The sequence below is a fragment of the Megascapheus bottae genome, chromosome 4, assembly GCF_031878675.1.
Source record: "Megascapheus bottae isolate mThoBot1 chromosome 4, mThoBot2.hap1, whole genome shotgun sequence".
Taxonomy (NCBI): domain Eukaryota; kingdom Metazoa; phylum Chordata; class Mammalia; order Rodentia; family Geomyidae; genus Megascapheus; species Megascapheus bottae.
In genome coordinates, this window is record NC_143512.1 from 62,854,405 (window position 1) to 62,868,504 (window position 14,100).

The window sequence follows — 14,100 nt, forward strand, 5'->3', positions numbered from 1 at the left end:
GACGCGCACCCGCCTCGGCTTTATCTAAAGGGGACCGGGCTAGGGACGGCCGCGTCCCCGCGCCCCAAGTCCGGAGGGAAGGCAGCTCGCGTGCCCGGCCTTCCTGGAGCGGCGCCTCCAGACGGAGAAGCGATGCGCCCAGCGCGGTTCCCCGGATCCCAGCCCTCCCCGCCCGCCTTCCCTTTCCTGTCCTCACGTGCCCCCGCCCTCGCCCCCCGCCCCGGGCTCGGGAACGCCCGGGGTCCCCACACGATCGCCCCCCGCTGGCGGAGCTGGGCCAGCCGGGGGAGCCGGTCCGGCGTGCGTGCGTGTGTGTTGTGTGCGCGCGCGCGCGGGCGGCGGCTGCAGCGCGAGTTAATAAACAGTTAAGTTTGGAAGCCGGGGCAGACACGTTGAGGGGGAGTTACCAAACCCGGCAGCAAAAACATCCCGGCGCATTCCTGGGGAGTCCTCGGCTGCCAGCATCTGATTAGAACCATATCTCGCGCGCGCCGGGAGTGGCCGCGCGGCTCCGAGGCTCCCGGCCGCCGGCTATTTAAGCGGAGCCCACCGAGGCGGCGGCGCTGCAGCCAGGAGGCTCCGCGCGCCCGGGCGCGGGACCGTCATGCTCGCTTCGCCCCGGCGCTAAGCTAGCTGGTGAGTCGCTGGGCGCCCCTTCCTCCCGGGGGCTCCGTCTTGGGGGGGAGGGGAGGGCGACCCCCTGCTCTCTCTTTGGCTAACTTCTCCCCTCCCCCTCCACCTTGGGCGCAGGACTTGGGCGATGGGGGTTGGGGGGGGGCAGATTTTAGAAATAAGACCGTGTGGTGGAAACGGGTGAAAGTCTCCCAAGGAACGCCTTTACCTTGGAGGTCTGATTCCAGATGTGTGACATTTCCCCAGCGGCGCGCGCGCTCGCGTGTGTGTGTGTGTGTGTGTGTGTGTGTGTGTGTGTGTGTGTGTGTGTGTGCTGTGAGGGCAGTCTTGGTGAGACGCCGGCGTGGCTGCTGACCCCATATTAACTCCTGAAAGGTGTTTATTTTATTTTAATGAAGTCATTATTAGGCTGGGGACCTGGTTTGTGCCGAGTTGACAACATGTAGTCCTAGAATGTGAACTTTGTCTTCCAAGGACATTCCTAAGGAAGAATCTGCCCCAGGGACTTGGGGAACTTGCTCTAAATCCCTGAAGGTGTTAGATGGCGCTTGCTGGGCTGCCAGAAACTGGCTGGGAAGGGCGGGCGGGAGGGGGGGGGGATTAAATAAGAATTGTGGAGAAGGGGGTGAATGCAGGGGTTAAATCCTTGGAGTCGCAGTCAAGCTAGCGGTTTCATGGGTTCCCTCGCGTCGCTCAGGCTCTGTTACTTGTCTTTCCTTCTTGACTTCATCCTTGGCGTGGAATTCCAGTCCTCAGTGGGATTCCGCAGGGGACTATTGGAATCCAAAGAGAAATCTTACTGGATTTGAAACACTTAAGGAACCTCGATGTTATCTCCAGTCCAGCCACCCCCACCACCTTCCTCCCTCACCCCGCTTCTCTACCCCCTCTTTCTTCTCTCTCTCTCTCTCTCTCTCTCTCTCTCTCTCTCTCTCTCTCTCTCTCTCTCTCTCTCTCTCTCTCTCTCTCTCTCTCAACTTTGTATTTGGAAGGAAGAGATCTGCTCTATGAAATGCGAAGAACAGGAACAAGCCTCCAGACACATGGAAAGACTTAAAAATTATGGAGGGGCGACTTCGTGAATAGTAAATGTTGCTGTTGCTCTATAAAGTGGCTTAATGAAAGAATTTCTGACCCTAATCAGGCAAAGTAGGAGAGTGGGGGAGAAGGAGGCAAGACATAACTCAAATTGAAATAATGGCCAGAGAACCGAAGGCTGCTACAAATAGAACGCCTTGGAGATCTTGGAGATGTCTGAAGTCTGATAAGGCTCCTGGCTTTGATGGGATATATAATTTGATCTTTCCTCCAGTCTTGAGGTCAGCTCCCCACACAGAAGGGCTTACAGGCTGTTAGAGAAGGAGGGAGGAGCTGGGCCTGGGGGAGCCTTGGTGTCTACAGATGGTTATGTCCCCATACTCTGAGGTCTCTTCCCCTTGTTTAGGCCGCCCTTCCCTGACCAAGTGCCCCACCCAGTCCAGTTCTATGTCTTCCCTCCATGAAGGGAAATAAGCCTCAGCAACATTGTGAGTTTGTTTCCTTTTGGCTTTTCTGTTTGGGCTTTCCTTAGTGTTTGAAGAAAAGTCTTTTTTTTTTTTTTTTTTTTGGGGGGGGGGTAAAGTACTGAGTATCTGAAAAAAAGCAACCCTGCATTACATGAACTTTGGAGACTACAATGCCCCAAGTCTCCAGAAGAAAGCACACAGAAGGTTTCATGGTCTTTTCCAAACCATATTTCAGGAGCAGATCATTTCTTCCTAAGGCTAACTGGATTCTTTCCTTCTGGGTTTGGTGCATAACTTTCTTCTTTTCCTCCTATTCCCAGCCCTGTCCCTTCTTATCCAATCACTGCCCTAGAAATGGATTATTCTTAAATGATCCTGCAGAAAAGTGGAGAAATGTCTTCTGCCTTTGAGCTCTAGAATGTATGTATTTGCCATTCTGTGATGATTCTGTGGGATGCTAAGCACATGCAGTTGATCTTCACCTGAGAATATGAGCCAGGTAAAGGAAGGAAGACAGCATTCATGAAAAGACATTCCTGATACATGAAGGACAAAATCCAAAGTTTGCACTTCTACTCCAGACTTTATGGGTTTAGGATTAAACTGAAAGTCCAAATTCCTGCACATTAAACCTATTTGTTGCCTTGCTCTGAAGGCTAGAGGGATTTCAGTCCTCTTACTAGTGTGGAAGAGTTTTGCTTTTAAGGCTCCTGGTTGGTGTGACAATGGTCTAGGGCTTCTGGAAGCTGCTGACTGGATGATCAGGGTGATATTTCATGGCCTGCATACTCATGCCTGAATTATAAGAAAGCAGAGGAATGTATGATTTGCTGAGTAGCTCATGTCCAGCAGGAGTCTTTGGAGAAAAATAGATAATAAATATATTGCTGTTTCATTGCTTGTCTATTCTTGTGTTATCTATAGGCCCAAGTGTGCAACTAACTATACCTTGACCTGGTTGGTTTTAGAAGTATTGTGCGTGCGTGTGTGTGTGTGTGTGTGTGTGTGTGTGTGTGTATGTGTTTCTCTCTCATTCTTTCAGTGGTGGACTTTAATTATTAGTATTCTTAAAGACAAAGCTAAGATGCTCAAATATGTGGGACAATACTGACTGAGCCCTGAGCACCCCAGGGGTTTAAATTGTCCACAGGCTAGCCAGATTTCATGCCTTCCTAGCTAGATGGAGAGTTTTCCAGGTCGCTGGCAAGGAAGGTTTAGGAACTGACCAAACACAAAGAGTTCCTACCCCACAGGCAGTAGTACCAGATAGGGGTCAGATTGACAGTATGAAACACCTTAATAACAGACTGTGGTATTGTGAAATTCTCGATAGCATGGCTGTGTAATTTTAAAGTTGAAGCAAAGCCACTGAAATTTTGGAGAGGTCAGCCAACATTACATTAAGATAAACTAGCTTTGACACACTCTAAGTGTGTCTGAGAATCCTAAGTCATAGTATCCTGATAGATTACTCATGTGACTCCGAAAGAGAGTTGGCTACCACGTTTCCTTTTGGAGGTAAAACTCAAATGGCTGGGGAGAACTAATCATTCTGCTGTAGACACAGAGGGCTAGCATTCATATTGGAATTGTTGCCTACTACTTAGCACAAATTGTTCAGTGGCTGAAGGCCAGAATTTTGACCTCATTCCATAGGTCCAAACACCATCTCCTCGACTAAGATCAACTGTAACTTTTCTAATCTGTGGAAGAACAATAGTGCCTACTCCTGGATTGTTGAGAAGATGAGATTATCTTATCTTCCTAGAATACCTTAGTTAATAGATCTTAGGTTATTCATTTTGGCCCTTTGATCAATTAAATTATATGTCTTTGTGATACTGAAGGCAAATGGAGAATGTGTTTATCAGACATAGGATACCACCTACCTACCTGAAAACATGTTAAGCTTTCAAGCATTTAATATTCACAAAGCCAACATGTTTGCTTGTGTTCACGCTAGAACAGACAGAGAGTTACTCTCTGTTCTCAGCCTGGAAGCCTGCTGTTTGGTTTGGTCAAAATGACCTGTGGTCTTATTTAAGTCTTCCCTACACCCTCTCAGACTCCCAACAGAGAAGGCGCAATCCTTCCACTGAAGTCAGCAGTCTTGCCAAGGAAGTGGGAAGCGAAGGACCATCCGGACTAAACTAGAACTGACCATTTTTCCCAGGACACGCAGGGTCCCATCATATCCTTGCCCACATAGCTGGGCAGGTTGCCATGGTTACTCCCCTTTCCTCATCCTTCTCCAACCCTGGAAGGAAGCTTGCCTCTAGACCAAGCAGAGTGGGAACAGATTGCTTCCTGGTTTAAAAATGGAAATGACCAAATGAAGTAGAATCTCCTCTCTACTCACATTACCCTTTTTCCATCCCTCACACTTAATTGAACCTCAGGACTTTGTCATCTTTGCTAGCTCTTCCATCATCTAGATAGCAAAATATGGAGGCTTATACAGTTAAATTATTGCCTCAATAGAGAAGCCACCTGACAATTCCTGTCTACTATCACAACTTACACAGGCTATCTGGGGGAAAGGAACCTCTAATTGACATCAGCTGGTAAGAATTCTGAGTAATGGAAGAGTGGAACTGCATGTTAAATTATAGGGAAGTTACCAGGAAGCAGAATGGATGACAAATGTGATTTAGATTTTCAGGTAGCCACAGAATGAATGGAGAGGGTAAAACAGGAAGTGATGATTTGAGAAATTTGAGCTTGAAATACTGTCCAGTAGCTAAGCGCAGGGTTCTTGCCTACCATGAAGAAGGTGCCGGGTTCAGTCCTCAACACCACCAAGACTAAAACCAAAATTTTAAAATATTGTTACACTTGGAATGCATTTGGGTAGTAGAGTGGTTTTAGCATTTTATTCTTAATAAAACGTGCCTCTACTTTTGCTTAGCAATCTGATGCGGTGTCATTTTGGAATTGGCTTGAGTCCTCATACAACAGATTTTATGTGGTTTATACTATATGTAAATTTACATGTATCAAGTTAAGTCAATCTCTCAAGATTGGACATTTAGCTCAGTGTGTGTTTCCAAGATAAAACACTTCTAAGGCAGTGGTTCTCACGATGTGGTCCTCATGCCAGCTCTACTGAACCCACCTCATAGGAAGGCACAGCCAGCTGTATTTCAACAAGCTCTCCTGTGACCTAAAAGTCACTTCTATAAATCAGTTTTATGATTCAGTCATTCAGTGAAAAGTGTAAGAAAGTATTTGAAATAATACTTTCACGTACTCAAGGAAATAATGAAGCAAAGTCATTTAAAAACCATGGATGAATCTTAGGATGTAGAAAGATGAAAAAGTATAATTATCTAAGTTGGTCATTTTTCTCAGTATTTCAAATATTGCTTGCTCTATCCAAATAATCCCAATATAGGTCTTTGTTTTATCTTATCACTCCACTTCTAAATTCTTTCTTCTCTGCTGAGGTTTTTAAAGAGTATAATTAATCTCCATTTATTGGAAGACTGTCTCATCTCAGTTCCTTTTTTTTTTAACTCCAGTAAACCAAATCACTACCCTTGAACCAGATGGTTTTCTCTAACCCATAAAATTCTTTGTTTTGTTTTTCATGCTCTGTCCAGAAATGCAGATGAAGGCCCCACCCACAAATGAAGCTATTACATTTAATTTTTATGGAGCCTTATGTTTGATTTGACTTTAAATAACAGGATAGAAAAAGAATCCCCATTTCTTAGTGTTAATATGTTTAGCTCTACTAAGTGGTAGGGCTAGGATTCAAGCTTGAAACTTTACAAATGGAATCCCCATGTTTCTCTGAATAATAAGGATTGTGCTACACTGACAGTGTGAAAAATCATAGAAGAAATCATATGAAGCAATGTCCAGAGAGCCTATACATAAGCAGACCTTCACTGAAATTACAGCTCTCTTATTTTTCAGAAATGCGACTCAGTGTTTCTGATCCTTACGTCCCACACCCACCTTGCAAAACCTTCCTAAGAATGGTTAGTGTTACACAGACTGATGTTTGGCAGAGAGCATGCTTCAGGCTGAAAACTGCAAGGGTGCAATCTAGGAGTAGCAAATTGGAACTCTGGTTTTGAGGAGAAAGGTTAGTGGTTAAGAGCATGGATTCTGAACTACAAATGACATGTCCACAAGCCAGCTTTGGCATATAAGAGAAGATGGATAACATTTGAGTTTCACTTTCTCCATCAGTAAAATGAGTTGCCTGGAAGTTAAAAAAAATAAGGGAAAACAAAACAAGACATCCTTAGAGCAACTGTCCCCAGGAACCTGAACCTATTATAAAACTACAATTCTCAAAACACTTGCTAAGCTGACATTAGAAAATGTTTTTCTCATTTCTTGGTGACTTTTGACGAGCTAATTTCTTAAGAATTTAGGCTGAACATTCAACCACTTTTCCTTTAAAACTTGAAACTATTAAAAGTGAGTTCCAACAGAATACTGCAAAACTTCATTCATAAACCAATAGAGATGAACATTAACTTCTAATTGCCACTATAATCTAGGCAAAACAATCAAATCCGCTTAGAGTCAATCTATAACCCCTAAATTGGAAATTGAGGAATACGCCTTTCCTTTCCTAGCTCTAAATTGAACTCACCTGTCCTCCAAAGTAATTTCAATTTCTTCCTCCCCCTCTCCCTTGGCTTTCTCTCCTTCCTTCCTTCCTTCCTTCCTTCCTTCCTTCCTTCCTTCCTTCCTTCCTTCCTTCCTTCCTTCCTTATTCCCTCTTAGTCTTCCCTCTCCTACTCCTTTTCCTTATCTTCTTAATTTTGAGATAGTCACTATATACTGAGATTACAGATGCACACTACCACATTCAACTTTTATTTTTCATATTTTAAAATATTTGATTAGGACTAAATTCTGTTTTGATCTCTTGTGATATGTAATTCGGAGGTTAAAGTACTATTTTTATTTTATTCTTTTTATATAGTTTTACAAAGGGTTTCAATTCAACAAATCAGTTTATAAGCACATTTCATCTATGTCAATGCAAAGTGTGTGTGTGTGTGTGTGTGTGTGTGTGTGTGTACCTTTAGTACAATAGAAAATAAACCAAGTATGTTTGAATATATACAAGATGTTAACATAGTTACATGAAAAACACTGAACCAGGTGGGCTTTTGGCTGCAGTGTTAAACTATACAATTGTTCTGCAGGTCAGAGGATCAGAAATATCAATGATATATATAGAAGGTACACAGACATATATGCTTTAAGGAAAGTCAAAGTCATGGTTATTCTTCAATTACATTTGCATTGAATTCTATTGAAGTTACTTTTTTTTAAATTATTGCTGTTCTTACTTGTTTTAGTGTTTATTCTATTCATTCTCACTTTTGAAGTAGGAAGCAAATGTATAGCTCATGGGACAGGCTCATCCATCAATAGTTCATTGATACTGAGGATAAAATTTTATTTCTATCTGGATCAAAGTTCAAGTGTAGGTAAGACCCTTCAGAAGACACACTTAATAGTTTAAATTAAAATAGCTATTTTAAAATTTTATTTCATGTCCAAGTTATCTCCAGAGGTTTATTTGATGTAGAGCTGTTTGCTTAATTGCCAGATAACTTGTTTGTTTTTAAAGGGGGATAGATTTCTGAGTTATCTACCTCTTTGAAGTTCTCAATGATAAAAAAATGGTTTTATTGAAAATTGAATGAAAATATTGACCTTACTTGTTATAGAAAATTGTAAATGCTTAAATAGCTTATTATTTTTTTAATTTTTTTGCCAGTCCTGGGACTTGAACTCAGGCCTGAACACTGTCCTTGGGCTTTCTCAAGGCTAGAGCTCTACCACTTGAGTCACAGCACCACTTCCAGCTTTTTTTTCTATGTATGTGGTACCAAGGAATCGAACCCAGGTCTTTGTACATGCTAGGCAAGCACTCTACCACTAGGCCAAACTTCCTGCCCCTACTTTTAATTTTTTATGTCAGTATTTGCTTGAACTCAGGGCCTTGTGCTCTTGCTTGGCTTTTTTAAGGCTGGCATTCTGTCACTTGAGGAATAGCTTCACTAAGAGTCTCACAGATATGGGCTAGTTCTGACCATAATTAGTAGATCTCAGCCTGCTGAGTAGCTAAGCTTATAGGTGTGAGGCACCAACCCCTGGCAGAATTTTATTATAACTAAGTGATAATGGGTGCTACCTGGCTTAAGAGGAAGAAGCACTCAGGTTGGTCTTTAAGGAAAAGATGGACGTCAGATAAAGCAAAGGTAAGATGTAGTGTAGGAAGTGACACATAAAGAAATTATGCAGAAGAACAAGTATAGGTTTTGACCAAAGATTACCCTTGGTCAGTTTGGCCAAATGAGAGCACAGGTGGCAAAAATCTATGACACCATATTGTATGGAAAGAAGAGATGGCTACAGCCAGCCACAGATGTCAGATCAAGAATTTAGATTCTTATTTATTAAGTGGATCCCCTTGTTTATGCAGAAAAGTAACATGTTGACTCAGAGAAGTTGACCTGGCTATGTGCATGGATAAATTCCATGCACAGACTGGTTAACAACTAAAAAGTATATTCCATTAAATGATAACAAAGTATAAGTTTTTGAATCATTAATGAACAAAAGAATATTAGTCTTTTTTGTTTCCTTGCTTATTTTTATTTTTGGTTGTTTGGGGTTTTTTTTTGCACAAAATTTAATATGTAACCAAGGCTCATCTTGAACCTTCCTGCTTCAGTCTCCTGAGTGCTATGATTACAGGTATGTTCCACCACACTTGACTGTGTACTTCTCAATATTTTAATGTACACTCCTCTCTAGCAGACTGTGTAGACTTTAGAAAAGTTGACAGATAATTCTCTACCCTCAGAAGCTTTACCTAATTGAGAGAAAAATTTTACATGAAGCAGAGAGCAATAATAAGTCACAGCCAGTGTGGGAAAAGTGGTGTGTCGTATAAGAGATCAGAATTTCCTGAGACTACACATTTTGTAAACTTTAAAGGACAGATATTTAAGTAAGTTAGGAAAAGTCAGTGTTACAAGTTAGGGAGGCAGTAACAGAGAATAGGGTATATTCCTGTCTCTCTTTAGGGAAAGGAGAAGGTAGCTGTGCATTATACAATCTGTAGCCTGTTCGGAAAGGCCTCTAAAATCCAAAGTGGGCATAGTAGAATTTTCAGTGACACCTGCTTAATACAATATCAGGAAATATTGACCAACAGAGCACAAAATTTAGGGTCAATATGACTTTCTTATAACTTATATTCTTATTGGAATCCTTTTGAAAACCTGAAAGAAAATGTATCCTCCAAAGTTTACTTTTTCAGCCTCAGGTATTTCAAGTGTGGTAAGGAATATCTGTGCTGTGTTATGCAAAAGGTAAAAATGGACTGCAGTATGAGTCAGATGGAAAGTGAAAGGTGGGGTACACGATACAAGGTGGCACATCTTTTTGGGGAGGAGGAATTTGGAGTGGTGCTTACTCTCCTTAGGCCAAGTTGGAGAAATTATGCTGACACTATTTTAAAAGAAACTTGTGGTAGGGATAAAGAGAAGCATGTAAATAGTCATTATGAAAAATGACTATTGAGGACTTGCTCGCTTGAGCAGATGTATAAATAATCCTTAGCAAAGTCTTAAATTCATGGTGAGCTCCAGCCTATACTACTGTAGACCTCTTAGACACAACAGTATACAAAATAAATTCTGGAAGCCCATTCCCAGTTAGTGTACAGCAAAGCAAACACTCAGCTTTCTAGACAAGGACTCTTGTACAGCAACAATGCATGTAACTATGTTCTATTTTAGATTCTGGACTCTTACACTTCATGCATACAGCCAATACTTATAGAAACTTGCCAAGATCATTCTCTTGATAAAAGTGACATAACTTAGTGTGATCGTATATTCCTAATTCTCTCGGAATTAGGTAGCACATTTTAGCTAACATGAGCCTCGGGAATCCCTGATTACATTTTCATGACATTGTTTCATTTAAATGTGATGTTTGGACCGCCTCTGAAAGTGACTTTTGTATTCTCAGAAAATGCGGCAGTTAAAAATATGTTTGGTTTGAGCACATACACATTTGCATCACCTCTGAACTATCTGCACTTCTGCAGTGGGAACACTGAATGCTAAATGAATATAGGACTTCTTTCTTGTGTTGAGATGATGATGATGATTCAGAATTTGGGATTTTCAGGTAATTTTGCACGTGATACTCTCTAATGACCTGTGTATCATACAACTATCCTTCTTCAGCACTGTCAGAAAGGTGTGCCTATAGGCAGCAAAATGGCTACAGGAGACTCAGCAAACATGAAATGCAAATATCCCCCATTTAATGCCTTCAATCTATAATTTATAAACTGTTGAAGAAGAATAAGATGAAAGTGATAAATGTTCATGGTTAATATCAATAAGATATTTGTAATGAATTTCCTGTGTCGGGTTTTTAGTCCTTCCTCCCTCCCCACCTGCAAGAGGGATAGGGAGAACATGCCCCCCGACCAGGATGAGCTGAGAAAGGAAAGGGTCGACTGGTGGCCCCCAGCCCTTCCTCGTCCAGAGGACAATCAATCGCATCAGGGAGACCCGTCAAGGCAGGAACTCCTTTACTGAGGAAGTACATTTAGCTAATATAGGATGCAGGAGCCAATCAGCACCAAGCTGGGCAGGGCAGTGAGAGGTAGGTAAAGAAGGGGAATCAGGTGCTGTCTGAGAGGGCGGAAGTGTTGGGGCCAATCCCAGAGGTAGCCTTACTTTACATCACAAACCACAGCCAAGCCTTCCAACCAGGTGACAGGCAGGTTGGGTCGCAAAACCAGGAAATGCGCACTGTGCCACAAGGTAGGCCTCCTTTTCTACAGCATAGGTATCCATTTCCCTGATGTGACGTGCCCCACATTCCTGGAGTTCTTATTTTGCTTTTTCTTACAAACATAAGAAAGAAGCTTTCTGCTCTAATTAGAAACTCTTCTTTCAGAACACTTAGCATCAACTGATACTAATGATTACTTGGTTGCTCTTTTTTCCTGTCTATATCTGAGTATTTCTACCCACTGAGAGCAGAGATCATACCTCCCTTGACACTGAATACAGAGCATAATACAGTGCTTTGAACATAGTAGGCATTTAAAAACAATAGCCAGATAGCAAGGTGAATGAGTAACTTAAGCTACCTTCACTTAAAAAAATATGCATAATGTATTATAGAATGTGGAAAATGGAAAGCTTTAGCTTGTTTTATCACTTGTAGTAAGTAAAAACATTTCTGAATCCCCTTTTTTAAAAAAAAATGTTAAGTTAATTAATAATGAGCAATATCCGTGAGTTTTCTAGTTTATATCTACTTAGAGCCTGAGAATGGCAGACAGCTGTTACTGAAATTCTCCACATGGTATGGTTTTTTCCACGTCATGGTTTAACTTCTACCAATGAAGGACTTATTTTCACGCATATGTCTATCAGGCGTGCTGGATGGAAGCACCTAGCTAATACAATTGCAGTGAAACATTTTTAAGCTGATATTGTACCTGAAGATAACACTTTATTCTGCTTTTAAAATGTGGCCACCATAAAACTGTTTATTAAATAACTAGTTCAGTAGAGATAAAACTTTTGGCTCAGCTTTGACTTAACAGTTTCTTCCCAAATTAAAGACACTTGATTTTTTTTTTAAGTCAAGTACAGCTGTATTGTAGGCTAAGATGTGATATGTGTTAGATTCTTCAAACTGCTGATAATTGATTACCAACCCTTTACTGACTGCATAGCCTGTAGTATTTCCAAGAATCCCAGACTGGAAACCAATAGTTCCTACTTTGGCCAACAAAATTCTATCATTAGAGTTTTTTTTCATGTAGTTGTCACTTGATTTAGAACTTACTGTTGAGTTTCTTAGCTTTGCAGTTACATTGAATGTTACTGGACCCTAAAACATAGAGAACGGATTTACCTATTTACCTAGGGTCCCAGCAAGTTCTCTGCCATAGAGTAATATCTCCAACACCATCTACATTTTAAACATTGATGCCTAATAAATTAGCAAGTATCTGAGAAATTTCATTATAAAGATAAAGGCACATGACACCCTAATATCACTTACTTTATTTATTCTGTCATATTGTATTTCATATCTGTCAATTGTCATTAACCCGCCTTTCCTTAGCACTGATCTATTCAGATTTTCAGTAGTTATATGAAAAATCTGTGGGAAATGGAAAATGGTATAATTCTGTTTACAGGTAACCGCAAGGTTTTGTGAAAACTCCCTTAAACAAAAGATGTTCTTTTATTAAATTTTAGGGCACTCATGCTTCAAACTATAATTTCACTTATAAAATGCTTATAATATTAATATTAGAAGGATCCTTTCTCTCTCTCTCTTTTTTAGGAGACATGGATCTTATCCAAGGCAATGGCCTTTGATTATTTTTAAAGTCACTTGTAGGATGCAATATATTTGAAGTCTGAGGGTTACTGAGCATGCCATGAAGTGATAACCTTGAATCTGACATTTGATATTGTTAGACCTTAACCTTTTTGTGGAAAGGCTTTGTTTCCAGAAGATAAGCCAAGTATTTAAATAAAAGGAACTAGCAACACTGATTCACGCCAAGGGACAATCTATGCAGCTGTCATACTACAAAGCTACTTTACTCTTTGATGCGCTCTGCACTCAGATTTGTCACCACTCCAGCCTCCACATCACCATTCCAAACCTCCACTGCAGTCTAGATGAAACATAGTGCTGTAAACCCACCCTAATCCAGCTGATCCACCTTTCAATCTTTTTCCCTGGCATCACCCAACACCAAACCAATATAAGAGCTAAGCTGACATGAATATCTTTGCATATTGCTAGGAAATCCTCTCTCTAAAGTGGATTTTCTGGCTAATGCAAATTGCACCTATTTTTAAAGAACAAGCTTTATGTCTCCCTCTTTGAGTTGTTGGTTGCAGCATCAGCATCAGAACCATGTGACTTTCAGAAGGTTATTTTCCTTCTGCTTTTTGGCTTCTTCTCCAGCCAAAGAAAAAAGATAATACCTTCCCCACAGATTTAAAGGAGAGACTCCCTGGTATAGAATAAACATTCGGTAAACTTAACTTTAAAAAATATAACGCTCAAAATGGAGGAGGTAGGGACAAAGGGAGGGCTGACATTGATTAAGATGCATTGTAATCATGCCCTGACTTAGGGAATTGGAACCTCTTTGTACAAATACCTAAACATAAATGTTTAGAAAATATACAATTCATTTCGCATTTCTAAAGAATCCATCAAAGCTACCCCAGCCCCGTTTCCTGCTCTTCCACATTACCTCACTGGGCTCACTGTTTCTTCTTTCTGAAAGCCTGTCATCCATCCTTGTAACACTGTAAGGGAATAGAGCTTTGTGTTCACAGATGGAGCCCAAGCTCTAGACAAATAATTGGTGCACAGTAGGGATACAGCTTCATTATGTTAATTGATTTGCTGGCATACCTCACTGGTTTTCAGGGTGAAGCTGTATTTCCAGTTTCTAATTGTAAAAGCTTTGAGACTAGGTTCTGGATTCCTCATACTTGGAACACAAAAGTCTGTATTTGAAGGCCTTCAAGGTGTTTGTTTTTGGTTTTTTTTTTAATACTCATAGCCTCAGAGTAGAATCTGATGGTCACCTTTGATGATAAGCTGTTGACTGAGCCTTTGCATATTGAGGCTGACTGGGCACAGTATGAAGAAGTTTCCAGATGATGGCCTTGGCTTTTTTCCTCCTTATTTGGAGGGTTTAGGTATAAAATGGAATTTAGAGTAAGCAATTTGAACACTGTGGAAACTGAGAAAGAAATTTTATTTGTACCCATGTCTAATAATTAATCTTAAATGTAGAACTTTGCCCCACCTAATGGGACAAAGCAGAGTGTTGGTGTGCTTATGTTTTTACTGTTTTCCATGAAGCAACTAATTACATGTTTATATAGTATGTTATCCG

The 14,100-nt window shown here is 41.0% G+C and overlaps 1 protein-coding gene across 5 annotated transcripts in view; it reads left to right on the forward strand.

Moving 5' to 3' along the window:
• Nucleotides 1-433: 433 nt before the first annotated feature.
• Nucleotides 434-14,100, forward strand: part of Dab2 (DAB adaptor protein 2) — a 49,195-nt gene continuing 35,528 nt past the window's right edge. For 3 of the 5 annotated variants that reach the window (XM_090332013.1, XM_090332014.1, XM_090332015.1), the window contains exon 1: nt 436-636. The gene's annotated coding sequence lies outside the window, so the exon portion shown is untranslated. Of the gene's footprint in view, nt 637-14,100 lie in introns of all 5 variants that reach the window. The other 2 variants (XM_090332016.1, XM_090332017.1) reach the window with 2 other exon arrangements.